Genomic DNA, 6,409 nt, shown 5'->3' with positions numbered 1-6,409 from the left:
AACATGATGGCGCACGCCGACCACCTGAGAGGGCGCGTGGCTTCCAGTTTGGGGAGGACTGCATTCACTTCGCGGGCGAACTGCTTGAAGATGCGTTGAGAGGCTGGGGCTTGAGCCCCGCCCAGGATGCAGGCGATCGCGCGCGGCTCCTGGAAGCCCCCAGCCCCCTTGTCTTGATGGTGGTCCTCGTTTCTCCTTGGCTGCGGTGGCAGCGGAGGGAGGCCTGCGTTGCCTTGCGGGCGATCCTCGCGAGGCTGATCCCTCCAGTCTCCCTCGCGAGGCGGGTATTGCCAGCGATCCTCGCGAGGTCGATCGCGCCACCCCTTGCGCGGGCAGCGGTCTTCCCTGCGTCCTGCGTTCCTTACTCCTCCTCGACCGTAGCCCCGGTCACCTCGGTCGGGGCGACAGCCGATCCTTCCTTCTCGCACGGCTCGGAGCTCTTGACATTCGTTGGTGTTGTGGGTGTGGAGGTCGTGGTACACACAGTATCGACTGCCCTTGGGAGGTTCGGGCTGATCTCTGCCCCGCTTGGTGTCTGGTTCTGCCGCGAGCACGGCAGCCCCCTTGCGCTTCACATCCTTGGCCTTGGGCTTCTTCTCTTCTGGGTCTGTGGCAGGCAGCTCGAGGAGGGAGAGACGCCCTTCCTCAGCCCTGGCGCACTTGGTTGCCAAGTTGAACAACTCCAAGGAAGTGCACAGGTCTTCATGCATCGCCAGCTCCTCCTTCATCTTGACATCGCGCACGCCGTCGGAGAAGGCTGAGATGATGGCCTCCTCGGTCACCTTGGGAATCTTGAGGCGTGCGTTGTTGAAGCGCTGGATGTACTTCTGCAGGGTCTCTCCGGGTTGTTGCTTGATGCGGCGCATGTCGCTCACGGCGGGTGGCCGGTCACGAGTACCTTGGAAGTTGGCGATGAAGCGGGTGCGCTTCTCGTCCCAGGAGGAGATCGTGCCTGGAGCCAGGTTGAGGAGCCAGGTGCGGGCCCCATCCTTGAGCGCCATGGGTAACCAGTTCGCCATGACCTTCTCGTCTCCGTTGGCAGCTTCGATGCCCAGCTCATAGAGCTGGAGGAACTCCGCGGGGTCGGCCGTGCCGTCGTAACGAGGAGGCAGGTCTGGCTTGAACTTGCCGGGCCATGCGACGCTGCGTAGCTCGATGGTGAAGGCGCGGCAGCCTGCTGTGGCCACGGGAGGCCTTGGGTGACGGAGAGCTTGGTCTTGCATGTCCCCACGCGCTGCAGATGGAGCAGCACGGGGTCTTGACGCACGGGAGCAGGAGCATGGTCGCGACGTGCTGGAGCAGGGAGCGCCCGGGCAGCTTCTTGCGGGCGAGGGACTTCTTGGCAGCTCTGCTCTTGCCGCGCTGGCACCTGACGGAGCGGGTTCCGCCCAGGGGCCACGTGCCTTGGAGCCATGGCGCCTTCTTGAGGAGGAGGCGGCCGGGGCGCCGCCGGAGCTTCGTCGCCCGCGCGGGGCGGGGTGCGGTGCAGCGGAACGGATGGCGCAAGAGAGCCCCCTGCGGCGCGGATGAGCTCGGCAACACGGTCGAGCCATTCTTCATAGACGTCGTCAACGGGACGGTAGCGCAGGAGCTCGTTTGCCATGATGAGCGCCGCTCGAGCCTCCATGGGTGCGCGGAGCGCGCGGGACGAAGAACCAGCTGGGGTGAGCGAGGGAGTAGCGGTGCGGCCGTCTTGCCGCACGGACGGATACTGAGACGACGCTTGCCGCTCGTCCCCCGCCGGGCCGGTGGCGGCGTTGACGGCAGGTGACGGGGAACGGCGAGGACGCCCGCCGACAGGAGCCGTCTGGGCGACGCGGGAAACGAGAGCGGCCCGGCGCTCGACGCGGGCCCGCCGAGCGTCAGACATGGACGCGATGGTCGGAGGAGAACGGGGTGGTGGAAGACGAATTCCGGCGCACCCCTACCTGGCGCGCCAAATGTTGGGTTTCGGGTTCCAGCAGACCCTTGAGGTTCGAACACTGGGGTGCGTGCGGAGATTTCGCCTTCTACCTACCTGCACCCCTCCGCCTCACTAAGATCTAAGCTATGGAAATAACAGCACAAGAGACACAGGGTTTATACTGGTTCGGGCCACCGTTGTGGTGTAATACCCTACTCCAGTGTGTGGTGTGGTGGATTGCCTCTTGGGCTGATGATGATGAGCTATACAAGGAAGAACAGCCTCGCGAGGGTCTGTTCCTGCCTGGGGCGACGAACTGCTAGGAGGAGTTCAGTCACCCTTCTCTCTCTCTCTCTCTCTTCTCTGATTTTCCCCCCTGATTTCGATCCCTTCTACCCTGTGGGTGGCTAGTCCTATCTATAGGCAAAGGCCCTGGGCCTCTTCCCAAATATTGAGCGGGAAGGGCGCCAACAATTGGCCGTTTTGGAGGGGAACATCTGGTACACTTATCCTGACTAAAGTTGGTCCTCGCCTGCCAAAGGCTCTGGTGGTGACGCTGGCTTGGGCTCCACAATGACTTCCTCCTTGCCGTTGGACTAGTCTTGGTCTCGTTGTACCGAAATGGGTGCCTTTGCTTGATGCTCTCGCCTGCGCTTGCTCCCTTTGCACCAAAGAGGAAAGGAGGACACTGCGCGGGCTGGCGCCCGCCTGGCGCCCTTGGTCGTCATGGCTTGCGTCACGGGCACCTCGTGAGGTACCCCGCCTTGATCTCTCCGCCTCCTCGCAAGCCAGCCTGATGAGGCCGTGCCTGAGGAAGCTCCGTGTCGTCCGCCCCGCGAGGCTTGGCCCCTCGCGAGGGTCTTGGGTCTGTGTTGATGAAGATGGGCCGTGCTGGGGCCCCCTTTGAGCCACGCCGTAGGCCGCAGGCAGGCAAGTCTGGGGACCCCCGTTCCCAGAACGCCGACATTTACCTCAGACCTACGGGTCCATAGTTAGTAGCTAGCTGGCTTCTTCTCTCTTTTTGGATCTGAATACAATGTTCTCCCCCTCTCTTCTTGAGAACTATTCGATGTGATCTTCTTTTTGCGGTGTGTTTGTTGAGACCGATGAATTGTGGGTTTATGATCAAGTCTATCTATGAACAATATTTGAATCTTCTCTGAATTCTTTTATGTATGATTGTTTATCTTTGCAAGTCTCTTCGAATTATTAGTTTGGTTTGGCCTACTAGATTGATCTTTCTTGCAATGGGAGAAGTGCTTAGCTTTGGGTTCAATCTTGCAGTGTCCTTTCCCGGTGACAGTAAGGGCAGCAAGGCACGTATTGTATTGTTGCCATCAAGGATAACAAGATGGGGGTTTCTTCATATTGCATGAGTCTATCCCTCTACATCATGTCATCTTGCTTAAGGCGTTACTCTGTTTTTAACTTAATACTCTAGATGCATGCTGGATAGAGGTCGATGAGTGGAGTAATAGTAGTAGATGCAGGCAGGAGTCGGTCTACTTGTCTCGGATGTGATGACTATATACATGATCATACCTAGATATTCTCATAACTATGCTCAATTCTGTCAATTGCTCAACAGTAATTTTTTCACCCACCATAGAATACTTATGCTCTCGAGAGAAGCCACTAGTGAAACCTATGACCCCCGGGTCTATCTTTATCATATCAATCTCTTACTAGTTAGTTATTTATTTTGCTATTTACTTTGCCTTTACTTTACTTTGCATCGTTATCATAAAAATACCAAAAATATTATCTTATCATATCTATCAGATCTCACTCTCGTAAGTGGCCCTGTAGGGATTGACAACCCCTATTTGCGTTGGTTGCGAGGATTTATTTGTTTTGTGCAGGTGCGAGGGACTCGCGCGTAGCCTCCTACTGGATTGATACCTTGGTTCTCAAAAACTGAGGGAAATACTTATGCTACTTTGCTGCATCATCCCTTCCTCTTAGAGGAAAACCAACGCAGTGCTAAAATAGGTAGCAGACGCTCACCACCTGATGTATTGCCAATATGTATAGCAACATGGGTTCGCTGACGTTTGGCGCGGCCAGTATTGGGTTGCTCACTAGAAGGGTTTTTATTTCTTCTAGTCCGGCTGTTGCCGCGTCCGTCCACTCGAAGTGATCGGTTCGTCATAGAAGACTATAGAGTGGCAGTGCCTTTTCTCCTAATCTGGAGATAAAGCGGCTTAGAGTTGCCATGTAGCCCGCGAGTTTCTGGACTTGTTTAAGGTCTGTTGGCGTAGCCAATTGTGACAGAGCTCGGATTTTGGCTGGATTTGCTTCAATTCCTCTATTGGAAACAATGAAGCCCATCATCTTTCCTACGGGAACGCCAAAAACACCCTTTTCCGGATTGAGCTTAATGTCATATGCACGGAGGTTGTCAAATGTGAGACGTAGGTCATCTATTAGTGTTCCGACGTGCCTTGACTTGATTACGACGTCATCTACATAGGCCTCAATTGTCTTTCTGGTCTGTTTCTCCAGGCATGTTTGGATCATGCGTTGATAAGTGGCGCCGGCGTTCTTGAGCCCGAAGGGAATGATGTTGAAGCAGAATGGCCCATATGGGGTGATGAATGTTGTTGCAGCTTGGTCAGACTCCTTCATTGTAATTTGATGGTATCCGGAATATGTGTCAAGGAAGCATAATGAGTCGTGTCCTGCTGTAGCATCAATGATCTGGTCAATGCGGGGGAGGGGGAAGGGATCCTTAGGGCAAGCCTTGTTGAGGTCTTTGAAATCAACGCACAGGCGCCAGGATTTGCCTTTCTTTGGTACCATCACCAGGTTTGCCAGCCAGTCCGGATGTTTTATTTCTCTAATGAATCATGCCTCGATTAGTTTGGCTAGCTCCTCCCCCGTAGCTTGATGTTTGGGTTCGAAAAAGCGTCGTAGTGTTTGCTTGACCGGTTTGTATCCCTTCAATATATTGAGGTTGTGTTCGGCCAGCTCGCGTGGGATTCCTGGCATATCAGAAGCATGCCAGGCGAATATATCCCAATTCTCACACAGGAATTCTCGTAGCGTGGCGTCAACCGTTGGGTCTAGTTGTGCTCCAATGGATGATGTCTTCTTGGGATCCGTTGGATGGACTTGGAATTTGACTATTTCTTCTGCCGACTTGAAGGAGGTGGATTTGGGTCGTTTGTCTAGGACCAATCATCCCTGTCTACCGTGGAGCGTAGCGCGGTTAACTCTTCGTCTGCGAGGGCTTCAGATAATGCCTCAAGGGCCAGGGCTGCTGTTTTATTCTTAGCGTGGAGTGCTATGTCCGGATCACTAGCTAGAATGATTATGCCGTTGGTCCCAGGAATCTTAAGCTTCATGTACCCGTAAAGGAGTACCGCTTGGAAGTGCATAAATGCATCTCGCCCTAAGAGGGCGTGATATCCGCTGTTGAAATGGGCCACTTGGAAGGTTATTTCTTTGGACCGATAGTTCTCCGGCGTGCCGAATACCACGTCGAGTATGATTTTGCCCGCACAGCGTGCCTCCCGACTGGGAATGATTCCCCGGACCGTGTTGCTTTGCTTAATGCGGCTCCTGTCTATTTCCATTTTTTGTATTGTATCCTCATAGATGAGGTTTAGTCCGCTGCCGCTGTCCATGAGAACCTTGGTGAGCCGAAAGCCTCCTACAATTGGGCTAAGGACCAAGATGGTTGGTGCTTGGACTGTCCTGTATTTTGGCTCGTCGCTAGCATTAAAGGTTATCGCCGTGTCGTTCCAAGGGTTTATTGTTGCGATCTGGCAGACTTCTGCGAGTTCGCGGAGTGCTATTTTGCGCCTATCATTTGAGGTGAATGTCTCGAAGACCGTCAATACTTTGAGGTCGTCTTCTTCTGGGGGGTGTTGTTCTGGGGTATTCCTAGTGAGGATGTCTTCACCGCTCTTGGCCACCTGCCGGAGTATCCAACATGCTCTAAGGCTGTGGGTTGGTATGCTATCTGGTGTTCTGTGTATCTTGCATGGCTCGTCGAGCCATCCTTCCAGAATGGTTCCGCGCCCCGCAACGGGCTTATGTTTCTTTACCATTTGTCCCGGCATGCCATGAGGGTGTGCCCTTTTCGCCTGAACGAGGGGTTGAGTCGGGACTATTGGTCCCCACCGGGCTGCCTGAGTTTTCAGGTGCTTTCCATTGCGTTGTACTTCTATATGATAGTTGCCAAGTCAGCGAAGTGTGATATGTGACGGCGGTTGATGGCGGTGAGGATTCCCTCGTCTGTGCAATTGTTGTGAAACGCTGAGATTGCATCTTCGTCGCGACAATCTTTTATCTTGTTTTTGACAAGGAGGAATCTGGCCCAAAAGTGGTGGACCGTTTCCTGAGACTGCTACTGCGTGCTCAAGAGAGCGCTTATGTCTGGGTGGGTGGGATTAAATCTGAACCCTGACCCAATTTTGGGTCCGGAGTCTGAAGATCTTCCGGATTTAGCGGTTCAAGCTCCGTGATATCAACTGATTTTTGAAGCTTATCGTCCGATTC

The sequence above is a fragment of the Triticum dicoccoides genome, chromosome 3A (assembly GCF_002162155.2).
Source record: "Triticum dicoccoides isolate Atlit2015 ecotype Zavitan chromosome 3A, WEW_v2.0, whole genome shotgun sequence".
Classification (NCBI taxonomy): Eukaryota; Viridiplantae; Streptophyta; class Magnoliopsida; order Poales; family Poaceae; genus Triticum; species Triticum dicoccoides.
The sequence above is the reverse complement of the archived record's forward strand: the minus strand, read 5'-3'. Positions refer to the sequence as shown.